The sequence below is a fragment of the Papaver somniferum genome, chromosome 2 (genome assembly GCF_003573695.1).
Source record: "Papaver somniferum cultivar HN1 chromosome 2, ASM357369v1, whole genome shotgun sequence".
In the NCBI taxonomy this organism is placed as follows: domain Eukaryota; kingdom Viridiplantae; phylum Streptophyta; class Magnoliopsida; order Ranunculales; family Papaveraceae; genus Papaver; species Papaver somniferum.
In genome coordinates, this window is record NC_039359.1 from 90,120,574 (window position 1) to 90,137,787 (window position 17,214).

The 17,214-nt window shown below is 34.3% G+C and overlaps 1 long non-coding RNA gene across 4 annotated transcripts; it reads left to right on the forward strand.

Annotated features, from left to right (window-relative positions):
* Positions 1–2,453: 2,453 nt before the first annotated feature.
* Positions 2,454–5,173, forward strand: LOC113353699. Of its 4 annotated transcripts, none has more exons than XR_003361466.1 (7): positions 2,454–2,532; positions 2,650–2,728; positions 3,131–3,295; positions 3,506–3,916; positions 4,450–4,580; positions 4,750–4,943; positions 5,018–5,173. It is a non-coding gene; the product is annotated as an uncharacterized LOC113353699 (long non-coding RNA). The 4 variants fall into 4 exon arrangements; XR_003361467.1 differs by having other exon boundaries at positions 3,506–3,607; positions 3,690–4,580; XR_003361468.1 differs by having other exon boundaries at positions 3,131–3,413; positions 3,506–4,580.
* Positions 5,174–17,214: the final 12,041 nt, after the last annotated feature.

The window sequence follows — 17,214 nt, forward strand, 5'->3', positions numbered from 1 at the left end:
TTCTTTCTCGTTATTCTTTCCCACCTAGTTATTCACCAAAAGGCATCTCAATTGCTATACTAGAAGAAGAGCACTTCCACTAGAATTAGATTCTACTCATAGGAGTTTATGAAGGTGGAATTTTGTTTTCAGTAAAAATAAAATAAAAAGTACTCCACTGCTCGAGAATGTCCGCGTGTTGAGATTTTCCGTGTATTGTAATATTGTTTTATCTAGTCAATAGTATTTACTTGATATTTCGAGACAATGGCAGCATTTGTGCTTCAGGAACGGACTTGTGACGTCATCTCACGTGGCTCCCGCTAAGTGAGGACAGGTTACATCCGGCTTTACAATTTCCTGGTCGATAATATTATTGTTAAAATGTTTACGGTTTTACTCCTTTTTTTTTATCTTTTTTATTTTTTTTATTATTGTTTAATAAGCTTCACAATATTAGATTCATCTTAAAGTTTAGATCATATGTAATTCAAGTACATCAAGATCAAAATTCAAGATACAAGTTAAAATGTAGATCACATATAATTCAAGTACACCAAGATATAAATAGCTCGTGAAGAGAAGTAACGTAATATGAAATATCAGCACGAGTGCTGATATGAGCAACCTGAATGGACGTTCAAGGATTGGAGGATGATTTTTGGATTATACTTTAACTATTATGATAAAAAGATTTCTTCTAAAAAGGATGCTTTCTTTCAAAAGAAAATAAATAAATAAATAATATGCTCAAGCCGTTGAAGTTTAGATTGATATATTTGAAGAAGTACCGCCTACAATCACAGTTAATATCACGAAAAACCGTCAAAAGAGCTCAAAGAGAATTTCTGACCATATAGTAGAAAACACAAGCAAATAAGGTGAAACACACAAAAATAATCATATACAATTATAAAATCACAATTGAGGTCAAAACAAAACCTAATACAACTAACCGTACACTATTAAGTACTAACTTAGTACTACTAAGTAACTTCTGAAACAAGAAAAAGAGATAAAACTGATGTAGTACATCTTTCTCTGTATCAACTCTCCAAGTTGATTCCTTAATTTTGTATCAACAATGATTGTTGATTCCTTGAGTCTGTACCAACTATAACTGTTGATCCCTTTACGTCTGTTTTAGTTTACTTAGTTTGCAAGCATTTCCTTTCCTAGTTTACGTAGAAGTCCTTTTATTTTCTTTTAGTCGGTTCATGTAAGCCTATTTAAAGGCTAGATCTCTTATTATTCAATATCATTATAATCAATTGCAACCTATTATCTTGTTTGTCTTCAGTTAGGCTTATCAAAGTTTCTGACGAAACTTAAACTCTCTTCGCATCCCCAACAACTAGTTTGCTTTCACCTTATCTTTACTACATTAGTTGGCATCTGAGCCACAATCCTAGATTCTCATCTAGGATAGATCTTTGGTATCGCGTTCGCAAATCAAACCGCAACTCAAACCCCACTACATCATTTTAAGGATATAGCAACCCAGAGTAGCAACAACACTAACGCCGTTGCTAAATTTCCGTTGCTAATTGTTGTTGCTAATATATCGCAACGACACATTGTTGTTGCTAATTTCGCAACAGCAAAGTTCCGGTTGCGAATAGCAGCTGCCAAGTTTTCATGCGTGTGATATATGTGTGTGGTCGGTAACACTTTCATTATTCACAAAATTGGTTAAAAAGACCAAAATCAACAATTCCTGGGTGAAATGGACAGTTAGATTTTGATACTGTTTAAATGGACAAAAATGTAAAAATAGTCAGGATGTAACCAGTTTCATCGTGCCCATTTTCAAATACACAAAATTGGTTAAAAAGACCAAAATCAACAATTCCCGGGTGAAATGGACAGTTAGATTTTGATACTGTTTAAATGGACAAAAATGTAAAAATAGGCAGGATGTGATCAGTTTCATCGTGCCCATTTTCAAATATTTTTTCTTATTTTTAATTTACACAGGATGTATCCAGTTTCATCCTTGCTATTTTTTAAATTTAAGCTAGGATGAAACCAGTTTCATCCTTATTATTTCTTTTTTGGCCATTTCACCCAAACTATTTTTTACCCGTCCATTTGAACCGTGATTTAAAAATATTTGGACAAATGACCCATTTTCCGTTTCAAATATTTTTTCTTATTTTTAATTTACACAGGATGTATCCAGTTTCATCCTTGCTATTTTTTAAATTTAAGCTATGATGAAACCAATTTCATCCTTACTATATTTTTTTTTGGCCATTTCACCCAAACTATTTTTTTACTCGTCCATTTGAACCGTGATTTAAAAATATTTGGACAAATGACCCATTTTCGTTCATTATTTTTATGCCCAAGTCAACAGAAGGTCAATTGGCCTAAATTATATTTCACCCTTCTCTATTTCTCAGTCGTGTGATGTATGCGTGTGATGTAATCGGGTTTATCTTCTTTACCTTCTCTATTTTTCTCAGCCACAAATAAATCTCTCTCTCTCTCTCTCTCTCTTTCAATTCAGATCTGCTCTGGAGAACTCTGGTTCTTCTGTATCGACATAAGGTAAAGATCGTTTAATCCCCTATGTTCTTTGCGCTTTGTGTATTTTTGTTTTGGGTTCATGTACTCCGAAGAACAAAGTTCATGTTCTAATGGATTTCATTTTGAATAATATTGCAGTTGAATGTAGAGAAGGGAAATTTTAGGTCATCTTTCTGTGATAATTCTTCAGCTGCTAATGATAATCGTAGTAAACCAGGTATAATCATCTTTAAGCTCTAGTTTTATGTGTTGGGTTCAATTTTGGCTGTCTATGAGATTTAGTTTCTATTTTATTTTTCGATTTTGATTTTGATTTTATATGGAACTTAGAAATCATGATAAGCTTCAGCTCTCTTCACCTCTGTTTTTTTTTTGAATAAACTTATACCCAATCTCAAACTGTCTTCAATTAGGGTTTCTGTAAACTTGATTTTAGATTTTGAGAATTAGGTTTTTTTTTTGAAACATGAAATTTATGGGTTAATAAACATGTTGTACTCATATATTAATCAACATATATTCCTGGTGGTATTGAAATGTGTAGTTTATAGTTTTTGTTACTTAAATTTGTTGTCTTGTTGAGTCTTGCTAAAGTGATTCTAATGCATACTGCCGGCAGCCGGAGGATCTTCTAAGACATCTGGTGGTTAATAGGATTTTGTAAGGTTTGCAGGGCAAAAACAACCTAGTCATAGTACAAATGCACTGCCTGCTGGTCAATCTGCTCCATTTACTGGTGATTCCGGTAGTTCCAGCTTGCCTCGTTCTAATGGCCCTGCATCAGGTCAGCTTAATCCTACTGTTTATTCAACTGTGCAAAGAGGTTCAGGATTTGGTTTGGTCGCGCAACCCCTAGTTCTCATTTCTGAGGATATGGACCCCGCGTCGGCCCAAACTCATAGGTTACCTCTTCAAATACCACTTTTTCACTCCCCTTATGGAACTCTGTTATATACATACGCGTCCACCTAGTAATCCCATTTGTTTCTTGCAGCTCTTCTTCGCAAAATATCGCGGCGACAGATTGTTGAGTCTAATATATCTTCTCTTCAGTATGATAAAGAAGCATTGTTGGCAACTGTGAGGCTCAAGCAAAGTAAGCAGCCATCTGAGCTCTTTTGAAAACCCCTTGTGGCTTGTGACACGAGTACTCATGGTGGATTTTTTGTACCTCGCAGAGCGGCTAAAAAGAACATTCCTCCGCTAGTGCATGTGGTTTCTTATTTTTCTGTCCACATCTTAATTAAAGTACCAATGTTACACACACTTGTTAATTAATATTATATCTACAAATTGAAGTGCTTATTAAGGATCATGATCGACATGACTTCTCGATGCAACTGGCTCCAGAATTAGTATCCAGAGACTTGCATGATGTGGCATGACATTCAGGCAAATCATCGGGGTATGTGAAAATTGCAAACTAACTTTTTTTGTTTCCTATTTGTGTCCCTTCGGCACTCTGTATGCTCATTTTCATTGTTCAGGACAACTGAAAAGACACTTACTGACGACGGGTTGGAGTGTATTTGTTAGCAAAAAAAGGCTTTTCACAGGAGATTCAGTCCTTTTCATAAAGTATCCAAATATAGTAAAGTTCACTTTGGTTGCCATTATAAATTTTCTGTTCATCACACTAAAAGTAACATAGTTCTTGTGCTGAGATGAGATGAGAAATCACAACTTCTTTTGGGTATAAGTCGGGTTAATAGAGAAACAACACTCTCATCATCTGTAATATCAAGTGATAGCATGCATATACAAAAATTCTCGCTTCATCTGCTCATGCGTCTGCAAGCAATACTCTATTTGTTACCTTTTACAACCCAAGATATGTTTTTGGCAGCATTTTGTTTGTGTTTTATCACTATGGATCAATGGTATACTTGTAGGAATCAAGGTCAGCGCTTAATCAATATTATTTTGTTTGCAAGGCAGTCCTTCAGAATTTTTATTTTCGTTAGCCAACTATAACAAAGAAATCTGCACCAAGGCAAATCACACCTTCATACAATGAGGTCCAGAAGATGGTTCATCATACTGCCTCCAAACTCTTGAGTGGGTCAGAGGTAAATTAACTATAACCATCTTCCTCTCTCATCCTAGATAAGTTACTATGATTGGAGATGTGTGTTGTTGTTTGATGAAGTGGATGAATGTGGGAGTTGGTAGATCTGTGGACTTCTTTTGTTATCATCTTTTATCATCTCAATATTCTTTCATTTGTTCATGATGCAGATCCTCGAGAACAACGGTGAGTCAACAACGCGATCAAAACCTTGGAAAGAATCCTGTGTTTCGCGTCGTTCCTACGAGGAAGACACAACTCCATATCCACTTCAAAGTGGTCAGAAGAAAAATCCATATCCACTTCAAAGTGGTCAGTAGAAAAATCCATACTTTACGCAAGTGCTGATCATCTTCTATTTTAGGTAATTGTTCTTTCTCTTTTACTGATCTGGCTACTTGTCTCTTTTATGCATCTTTGAAATTCAAAATTGTTCAGGTCTTGTGCTGGGAGAAGGAAGAAAGTGAAGTGAAAAGGTTAAAAGTCGGGCTACCGGAACTGTATTGCAAAATCTTCTTAAAGTAAGATCTGTCTTCGCCTTCAAGTTATTTTTGTGTGGGTATATTGTTTCCAAATTGTATAACTTTTCAATTACATGGATTCTCAGTTTATTAGATTGTGTAAATTTTCAAACTCTTAATGGATTCTCAGTTTATTTGATTTCAAAAACGGTTTTTATGTCAGGTTGATTTCCATGTGAACTTTTGATATCCTGAGCCGTGGCTTTGATTCTAAGCTACGGCTTGGTTCTAAGCCTTTTGTTTGTTGTCAAAACAATTAGCAACGCCGCATAGATGTTGCGAATTAAATATTTAGCAACGGCATCCACCGTTGCTGACCGAGATTAGCAACAGAGACCACACCGTTGTTAAAAATTGCGACACCGTCTTTAGCAACGGCGAAATCCTGTTGCGACCCCGTTTAGCAACATTTATTATAGGTTGCTAATACCTTAAAAATGGTGTAGTGCCCTAAAACAATTTTTCATCTATATTTAGTTTCAGTTCAATGGCAGATAAGTCACTTACAAAAGCTGATATTGAAGAACTCTTGAAACCACTTACAACTTCCATTACAAATATTGAAACCAAACTTGAAACTAATGAAACAAGCATCAAATCTCCCACAGAAAATTTCGAAAAGAAGCTTGGAAAATTTGATGATTTCGAGAAGAAGTTAGAATCACATGCAACTTACGTGATCATGATAGCCAAACATGCAAGGATGGATGACAAAGAGATGCCAGTGTTAGTCGATGATAAAGAAGAAGAAGAAGAAAAAGAAGAAGAAGAAAAAAAGCAGAAGAAAAAGAAGACGATGAAACAAAAAAAAGTTAAGCAAAGTTCTTTTGTTCAGAATACTTCCATCCCAAAAGAAGTTTCAAAAATTCTTAAATTCTAAAAGCAATTTGAGAGCTTTCTTAACAGTCCTTATAAAAAGCCAGCAACTGTGGATCTCGACAGTGATGAGGACAAGGACAAGGCAGAAGAAGACCAAGAAAAAAAGTGGATAGAAGATAGAAGATTAAAGTCTAGTATGAATCCTTATGGAACTTTACCAGAATATAAATTGAAAGTTGATATACCTAACTTTCATGGTGGTTTACAAATTGAAGATTTGTTGGATTGGTTCTATGAAGTAGAATCGTTTTTCAACTTCATGGAAGTACCTGGTTCTTCTAAAGTGAAACTGGTAGCATATAACTAAAAGGTGGAGCTTCAGCTTGGTGGGAAAAACTCCGTGAAGATTGAAGTAAGTATCTAAATCCTCCTATACGCACTTGGAAAAGAATGAGAGGCTTATTAAGAGATAAGTTTTTACCGAGAGATTATAGACAACAACTATTTATCAAACTTCAAAATTGTAGACAAGGAGCTAGACTGGTTGAAGAATATGTAGTTGAATTTTGCAGTTTAGTTGCACGTAACCAAGTGAATGAAACTGAAGAACGGTTAGTTACACGTTTTATAGAGGGGTTAAACAGACTTATTCAGCAAGGAATGACTCAATCTGTATATACGATGGTTGAGGCTATTTAACAAGCTATCAAGATAGAGAGGCGTGTACTTAACACTTCCAGTCAAGCAGCACCACGACTGAATCGTTCTCAAGGTTATAACAGAGCCACAAGATCATATAATTCTTATTATTGTAACCAAGATGGTAATTCTTATTCCCATGAAAGAAGTTCAGGTCGACCCATTCAACAATCACAAGCAACCAATTTTACTTCCAACCAAACACTTCTTCCTGCAGACAATGCCCCATTAATGAATATTCCATTTTTTAAGCCATCTCAGGGTACAAACCAAAGAGTTATTACTCCAAATACTAGAAGTAGTAAATATCAACAACAATTCCTCCTTTACCTAAACCTCAAAATCCTTATTAAAAGTTTAGAGGAGACAAGTGTAACAAGTGCAACCAAACTGGCCATACTTCTAGTGATTTCCGAAAGTTTCATGCTTATATTAATGAAACTCAAGAAGAAACACAAGAAGAGGATACACTAGAGGAAGGTGAATTTAATTATCTACATGAGCATGAGTCTTATGATGCAGATTTTCTAGGTATTATTCGACTAATACTAATTACTGAGCCTTCTCTTACACAAAGACATAATATTTTCAAGTCTCATTGTGTTATTGAAGGGAATTTTTGTAGCATGATCATTGACAGTGGGTGTACAAAAAATTATGTATTTGCAAAGTTAGTTGAGAAACTTGGATTACCTGTTACCCTTCATCCAAACCCATACTCAGTTGGTTGGATAAAAAGTTCTTCAACTCAGCAAATCACTCATTAGTGTTTAGTGAAGTTTTCTTTCCCTGGATATGAAGATTATGCTCCATGTGATGTTATTAACATGAATGCAACAAGCTTACTGTTGGGAAGACCATAGCAATATGACATTCATGTTGTTCATAACTGTTATGAGAATACTTATACTTTTTACTAAGGTTTTGTGGCTTCTACAATCTTCTTCATCAGTCAAAGAGCCAACAGATCAGAAGACAACTGCCTCAGTTGCTACCATTGTTCATTCTTTAAAACAAACTCATTCTCTGAGTTCTCATGAAGTTGATAAGCTTAGGGTGGAGATTCCAGACAAGGTACAACCATTAATATCTTCTTTTAGTGAATTATTTCATGTTGAGTTACCAAATACCTTACCTCCGCTAAGAGATTTACAACATCAGATAGACTTTATATCTGGAAAATCTATTCCTAATCAAGATCATTATAGATTAAGTCCTAAAGAGCATGAGATTTTATAAATTCAAGTTTATTAATTGGTACAAAAGGGTTTGATTAGGGTAATAAAAAGTCCTTGTGCTAGTACAGCCTTTTTTGTAGACAAGAAAAATGGAGGACATCGTATGTGTATAGACTGCAGAGCATTAAGTAGAGTTACTATACCATATAGATTTCCTATACCTAGAATTGATGACATGATAGATATGCTTTCTGGTGCTAAGGTGTTTACACAGATTTATTTACATAGTGGATATCATCAAATACGTATTCAAGAAGGAGATGAGTGGAAGACATCTTTCAAGAAAAAAGAAGGGTTATATGAGTGGTTAGTAATTCCTTTGGTTTATCTAATACTCCTAGCACTTTTATGCGTCTCATGAACCAAGTTCTGCAACCTTTTCTTGGAAAGTTTGTCATAGTATATTTTGATGACATCTTAATCTTTAGCAACAATGAAGAGGAGCATATAACACACTTATCTTAGGTGTTTAAGGCTTTACAAGAAAATGTTTTGTATGTAAACTTGAAGAAGTGCACCTTTTTTACAAACGGAGTCACTTTCTTGGTCTATGTTGTGTCAGATACTAGTATTTCAGTGGATGATTAAAGATTAAAGCAATTGTTGATTGGCCTACTCCAACATCTACATGTGAAGTGCGCAGTTTTCATGGATTAACTTCTTTTTATAGAAGATTTGTGAGAAATTTTAGTACCATTGCAGCTGGTTTAACGGATTGTTTAAAGCGTGATACTTTTGAATGGACTGAAAAAACAGATAAAAGCTTTAATCTGCTCAAGAAAAAGTTATGTAGCGCTCCAGTTCTTGCAATGCCGAATTTTGATAAACCTTTTGATATCCATTGTGATGTTTTTATTGTTGGCATAGGTTCATTGTTATCTTAGGAAGGTCATCCAGTTGCTTACTATAGTGAAAAGAATTCAGATACAAGGAAGAAGTGGTCTACTTATGAATTAGAATTGATCGCACTTGTTCAATCTCTTAAGAATTGGCATCCTTATCTCATTCACAATGAGTTTATAGTCAATACTGACAATCAAGCTCTTAAGTTTTTGAAACCTTCAACAAAGTTCAATCGAATGCATGATAGGTGGTTATCTACTATCAATTAGTAAACATTTTCTATTAAACATCATAGTGGAAAAATTAATCAATTAGCTGATGCTTTGAGTAGAAGTGCTCTTCTTCTTGTCACTCTCAAACATGAGAGTTTGGCTTTTGATTTCTTAAAAGACCTTTATAGTGAAAATAAAGAATTTCAGAATCTCTGTGAAAAGTGTGGTTCTTCAACAGGCAGTGTTAATGATTATCTCATTCAATATGGTTTTCTTTTCAAAGGAAATCGTTTATGTATACCACAATGTTATTAACGTCTTCATCTGATCCAAGAATTGCATAGCAGTGGTCTTGGTGGACATTTTGGACGTGATAAAACCATTTATTTGGTTGAGGGACGTTATTTCTGGCCTTCAATTAAACGAGATGTTCAGAAGTATGTACAAAAGTACATGGTTTGTCAGCAATCTAAGAGGATTATTCAAAACACAGGCTTGTATACTCCACTTCCAATTCCAGGTGCTCCTTGGGTGGATATTAGCATGGATTTTGTGCTTGGATTACCACGTACTTCCAAGGGGAATGATTCTATTATGGTGGTCGTAGATAGTTATTCAAAGATGGCTCACTTTATAGCCTGTAAGAAAACATCAGATGCTTCCAATATTGCTTACTTATTTTTCAAAGAAGTGGTTCGTTTGCATGGAATTCCCAAGAAAATTACGTCTGATAGAGACACTAAGTTTTTGAGCTAGTTCTGGAAATCTGTGTGGATGCGTTTGGGAACTAAGCTTCAGTATAGTACTACTCCCCATCCCCAAACATATGGACAAACTGGAGTAGTCAATCTTTCTTTGGGTAACTTGATTCGAGCTAAGATTATTTGAAGGCAAAGAAAAACAATGGGACAATCTCCTTCCACATATGGAGTTTGCTTTTAACACCTCGGTTAATAGAACTACAGGTAAAACACCTTTTGAGATTGTTTATTCTAAGGTTCCTAACCATATTTTGGATTTGGTAGTTCTTCCAAAGCTTCGACAATCAAATACAAGAGTTGATACTATGCTTGAGAAAGCTTCACATATTCATCAAGAAGTGAAGACAAAACTGACAGCTTCCAACAACAAATACAAATATGGTGCAAATAAACATATAAGAATTAAAATTTTCAATGTAAAGGACTTAGTATTGATTCATCTCATAAAGGAAAGATTTTCTACTGGTACTTATAACAAGACAAAGATGAAGAAATATGAACCATTCAAGATACTGAAGAAAATCAATGATAATGCATATGTTATTGATATTCTATCAAATTGGAACATCTCTAATATCTTCAATGTGCAAGAAATTTTTATGTTCCATGGAGAGAATGAAGATCTTTCTCTTAGCTAACTCGAGGATGAGTTTCTTTCAAGAAGGGGGACTGATGTAGTACATCTCCTTAATTTTGTATCAACAATGATTTCTTATTCATTGAGTCCGTATCAAATATAACTGTTGATCCCTTTACGTCTGTTTTAGTTTACTTACTTCGCAAGTATTTCCTTTCCTAGTTTATGTAGAATTTATTTTATTTTATTTTAGTCAGTTCATGCAAGCCTATATAAAGGCTATGTCTCTTTGTTTAGAACACATCTTATTATTCAATGTCATTAATATCAATTGCAACTTATCTTGATTGTTTTCAATCAGATTTATCTAAGTTTCCGACGAAACTCAAACTCTCTTCGCATCCCCAGCAACTAGTTTGCTTTCACCTTACTTTGCTACTTTAAAAACTTTTCATAACCGGACCAAAATAGACTAGGATCTGAGTTGTGAGTTTGAAATCACTAGAGGTTTTCGAAGTTTGGGGGAGGAACGAGAAGAGAGACAATAAATGTTTTTTCAATTTCCCTTTAGTAGAATTGTTATTCATATTTGAATATAACTTTTTCGAAAATGCTATATGACCAGCCTTTTAACAGCTACTTGACAGCTGATCTAACATGGCTAGGCGATGTGGCGGAAAAATTGTTTTTTTCTCTTGTCCATGTCATTAGAGAGATAACAAGCTAATGCGAATCATTTTTGTTTAAATCCCTGCGTACACCATTATCACCAGTCCAACATCACCATGGATATCATTATGATTAGAGGTTTTTTAGTTTTCCCCCTTAAATAAATTAGTAATGTAGCTTTCCCCTTAAATTGTTAATATTAGTAACTTACCTACCTAAATTTGAATTTCTACCAAATATGTCCTTATACCATGTATGTGACCAACTTGTGTGTGTATTTTTAATTCTAAGAAACCAATTATCCTCCTATGCTTATTCGTGGACTGGGAAAATTAAGTTTATACATCAACTTCAGTCGCCAATCCCATTAAGTGCAAACAAAAACAAATTTAAACTTGTTTTTAATGAGACCTGAATTGAAGATTAATCATATATCCTTTAGACAAAATACGAGACTAGTTGACGATTCCACATAACTTTGCGGGTTATCTCCTTTCTTAGTCTGCGCTGCTGAACTCTTTATACTATGGGTTTGATCTATTATATGTATGTATTGAATCCCTTGCAGTGGATTCCTCAAGAATCAAGTATTGTTCCTACCAGACACGTTATATGCTCCTGTGTAGCCAGTCCATATATGCTAGCTTTGGAGATGGTACTGTCGGCGATTTTACATCAGAAAATTGGTGATTCATCCTACTGCTTAACTGTCGGAGCTTTTATCTTCTTAAAAATTTGATGATCGATATCAGAAACCCCCTAATACAGTAAAACCTCTCCGTAGGAATACTCCATATAAGAATAAAAATTTATGGTCCCGACTTGGGCCAGTTATATTTAAGAATAAACTCCATATTAGAATAAGTCATAATTATTTATGGTCACATCTTAAGGAACCTACCTCCATATAAGAATAAATGCCATCATAATATAAATATATAACACTTGTCATACATCATAATTTAAAATGAAGAGATTCTTGTAACCATATTACAAGTTCATTTTTCTTTAGAATGTATTTTTTGATTTTTTTGTGCACAACTTAATACAAATATCTTCGTACTCATTTGATTTCATTTGTCAATTCGATGTGATAACTGTGATGTATGTGAATTATTAGAGCATGGCTCGGTTGAACTCACCAAGCGTAATGTCAAGTTTGGTTGTCATATTTTAGTGACTCAAAACTCATCTAAAGTCGCTTTTTATTATATACTAGAGTCAACTTCGTTTAGATTGGACATACAAGTATTACTCCGAAGACCCGAAGAATGTGAAGAAGAAGCTAACTACAACGACAACAACATCCTTCCTCTTGAGGTTAGTAATATTGACTTGAACAGTTTCATTCCTAACATATCTTTCAAGTCGTGCTATATTGAAAACATAACTGCACGAAGCTGTATATACTGTATGATACTCTAGTGATGTGACATGGTCATATTTGTATGATCATAATATTAGGGAATTAGACTATGAAGTATAAAGCTTATCTTTTGAATTTCGTAGATATGACATTGACATAATCTTGTATATACTATTATGATTATGTGAATGGGTTATGGTGAAGATTTCATCCTAGGAAATAATGTTTTACATTTGTTTAAAGGAAGTACATTCATGAACTTGTTTTATGAATGAAAGGTAAATCGCTAGGCTTATTGGTACGACTATTCATTGCAAATCTTTGGATTACCAATATGTATGTGATGATAGAACCGATCGTAAATTTTTTATTTATCTTGGTATAACTTGAAAAAGCGGGGATATAACAACCACATCAAATATTTCATTAGGCAATTTGTATGGACTAACTCCAATATAACTCCAAGAGAATCAACTAGACAGACAGACTCAATCAAGCAAAATATATCGAAGATTTATATCTTTGTTTCTCAATGTAATCAGCAAATCAAATATATAGAAATCCATGAGCCTGATTATTATGAGAAACAACTTGATTATGAGAAACAACTTGAACGGTACCAAAGACCAATATTCAAGTGTGAATCAATTCCAATCAACAACCAAAGGTTGGATTTACCAATTGATTGAACTACGCACAACCTGTGATATTTCAATTATATAAACAAACATAATGCAGAAAAGAAATAACACAGACACCAAAAGTTTTGTTAACGAGGAAACCAAAAATGTAGAAAAACCCCGGTACCTAGTCCAGATTTGAACACCATATTGTATTAAGCCGCTACAGACTCTAGCCTACTACAAGTTAACTTCGGACTGGAATGTAGTTGAGCCCTAACTAATATCACACTGATTAAGGTACAGTCGCACTCATTACGTCTTTGAATCCCAGCAGGACTCTACCCACTTGATTCCCTTAACTGATCTCACCCACAACTAAGAGTTTCTACGACCCAAAGTCGAAGACTTGATAAACAAATATTCTCCCACAGAAAAGTCTATTCTGATAGATAAATCTGTCTCTCATAGAAATACCTACGAATTTTTTGTTCCGTCTTTTGATAAATCAAGGTGAACATGAACCAATTGATAATCCGGTCTTATATTCCCGAAGAATATCCTAGAAATATCAATCACCTCACAATAACTTAACTATATGGTAGTTGAACAAGTTATTGTGGAATCACATATAATGAGATGAAGATTTTTGTGATTACTTTTTATATCTTACCTATTAGAGATAAATCTCGAGCAAATCTTAGAGAAGATTCAATACGATAGAACAAGTGAGATCAGAACACGCAACTACAGAGAAAATAGTGGGGTCTGGCTTCAGAATCCCAATGAAGTCTTTAAGTCGTTAACCTATAATGGTTTTAGTAAAAACCTAGGTTAAAGGAGAATCGACTCTAGTCGCAACTAGTATCACACAGGAGGGGTGGGGATTAGGTTTATATGGTCAGGGTTTGATAACTTTGTAACAAAGCAATCAATATTCACGGTTGGATGAAACCTGATTTAAAATTCAAGCTAATATCTTTCCACCGTTAGATGGTCTTAGCGTGTTACACACAAATGAAATATACTTTCATTTAGATATGGGTAACCGTACCTAAACGTGTATATTGAGTTGGCTCAATAAAAATTAACCGAAGTTAGCCACATGAACATTTTATTGTTAACCATGTTTATCTTAAAACTTCTAGATCAAATGATAATCAAATGAATCTAATTGTGTTAATCATAGAGTTGTTCAATTGTTTATATTCTCATAGAAGTATACAAGACACAATTGAAACAAAATCAGATTGATTCAAAAGAATTAGTTCATGAACATTTGAGCCACAGTTTGCAAAGATTGCATTCTTTAATTTATAAATATATTTGTTCATGAGTATGAAAACATACTTAGCCGATTTTAGAACTTAACCATATACGGTTTCTAACGGGTACGCAACTTAAGTTTTGGACTTGATCCTTTCCTACAGTTCGCAAACGAGTATCCATACTGTCGTTCCGGGCCGAAATCAGGTGAATAAGTTTGCAAACGGGTATGCAAACTTAGTTCACGGACTTTGACAGTTAAAACCATTCGCATACGGGTATGCATATTTGGTTCCTGAACCTGAATCACTTTTACAACAGTTTGCGTAGGGGTATGCATACTGTGCTATATCCAGACAATGGTTAATCGTTCTAAACTCCCATTTCAATCATTGAAACATTCTTATAATACGACAAGATATGTATCACACAAACTATTAGCTTATAAGCAATTTTCAAGTGGTCGAATGATCAATATGAAACATTCTGAGTCTACATCAAATGACTGTCTCACACAAATCATGTAAGATGTTACCAGGCGATTTTCACATAATCATCTTTTGACTTTCGTCAAGAATAATGATGAACGTAGTTAAAGCAAAAAGATTTCCAATACATATTTCGAGAAAGATATAAGCGAGTTAAACTCATCTGCAAATATCAAATGTGTATAATGTAAAGTCTATATAGTTATACGACTTTGTCTCAATAGGAGATAGAGTAGAAAAGATTTCTGAGTGATAGATGAGTTCAAGTCTCCACATACCTTTTGTTGATGAAGTTCCACAAGCTCCTCTTAGTAGTTCTTTGTCTTCAATCGATGAACGCCGTGAAGTCTAAAGGTCAACTACACATTCTATCCTAATCCGAGACATAGCTATAAGTAGACTAGAAATCAAGACTTATAGTTTTGACAACTAAACTTGACAAACAAGCTTGATATATCAACGCTTGCGAATTCGACCGAGCAGTGCTCTAACATAACTAATCACAATGCATGACTTATGAATTGGTATGACTAGTTTTCATTAATTGGTGTAACCGATCCTAAGTAACCACCATGAGATTGTATGATCGATATTTGTAATTGGTGTGACCGATCATAGAGAATTTGTGTAATCGATCCTTGTAATTGGTGTAACCGGTCCGGGTAATTGGTGTAACCGATCCTGGTAACTGGTGTGACCGATCACAAGCAATACCATGAATATATGGTAACCGGTCCTGGTAATTGATGAAACCGATCCTGATAATTGATGTAACCGGTCCTGGTAACTTGTGTGACCGATTACAAGTATTTCCAAATTAAGGTATAACCGATCCTAGTGATTGGTAGAACCGATTGAACCCACGTATGTGATTTGATATTTGATCAATCACATATTAATCTTGGAATATAGGTGAACCAATTCTAAACTTTTTTGGAAATGTGGCATAACCGATTCCAAGAATGTAAATCCATGTAAACATGAATAAGGATCTACAGTAAAAAGATGTCAACATACTTTGAACACGTAGAATAATTGTTATCATTTATTGTTCAAAGATATTCCTTAGTACTCAAGGAGATCCTGTACTGAAATAAATTGAGAATCTTTTAGTTAAGGTTTTTGGTTTTATATGCTTTAATTACCAGCAATTAAATGCACATCTCTAGAGAATAAAAATTAGTAATGTGCATTTACTAATTGGAGATTTTCTATTGAGAGATTTCGGAAATTTTGGACAAGCATTTATTAGGATTAGGAAAACCGAATTTTATTATTCGTTGCATATCTTGAGAATATTTTTGGTTTTGGAAATTCCATGGTGCCTAAACATCCTTGGTCTATAAATACTTAAGTTTTCATTCCTAACAAACTATCCTAAGAGCCAGGTAAACTTCATCATTTTGTTGTTTCTGGTGGAGCCGTCTAATCAGAGAGGAAAGTATCCTAACTAGGTGAAATCTCTTACGACCTCTCGTTTTAAGTATTATATAGAATCAAGAAGCTCTATGAGTACCGTTGGTGGGAAACTAGATAATTGCAGTGTTATTAGTTTCCGATTGATTTGATTGACTAACGGTTGTTGAAACTTTGATTGCACCTAGTTTGTTTATTGTTGAGAATCTACTCTTCTGATATAAGATTCACTCAAACTAGAACGAAGTATCGAAGGGATCTTTAGAACTGTTTGTAGATCTAAAGACATCTTGTGATAATCCATTATTAACAAACTTTGTCCTGTGTATGATTGATCACAAGAGATTTAAGTGGTGTTGTGCAGGTGTTTATTAAAGATTAAAGAAAATTTGAAGACAAAGAAGATTTCTTATTTGGTTCTCTTATCTTTGGGTGTGCACAAACCTTGATCGTCTGGGATCCAACTAGAATCAGATTTATTCAATTGATTAGTTGTGTGAGATCGGCATTCTCAATATATATCTTTGAGATTTATTTGGATTGAGTGTGAATCTAAACTTGACTACTTAAGTAATTATTGGATACATTGATCTAACAGGCAAATGAGTTCATTAGATTAAACAGAAGAGCCCTGGCGTATGACTTGAGATATCTTTATCTTGAAAAAATTGAAAGAGTTGTTACCAAACATATTTGGTGTTCTTTTACTGTTTGGAATACGATCCAAAGGAATTGTTCCAGTGCGTGCACTCATTGAAGTCGGAAGAGCGGGGATACTAAGGAAACTAAGTGAACTAGGGGTAGTTGCTTGGTCTCAACTATACGAAGTTGGTTTATATTTTGTATAGCGGATTAATTTTGAGAGTATTCAATTATGGACTAGGTCCCGGGGTTTTTCTACATTTGCAGTTTCCTCGTTAACAAAATCTTGTTGTGTCTTTTACTTTTCTATTTCTTCAATTATAATTGTTTTATTATGATTAAAAGTAAAACACACAAACGTTAACTCCAATATACTTGATAGTGATCCTATAGAGTTGGGTTAAGTCTGAACCTATTATCAGGTATCATACTTTGGTAGTCTTATTGTCTCGATCTCGTATCTATAGACAATCACACAAAGTGTGAATACCAATTTGT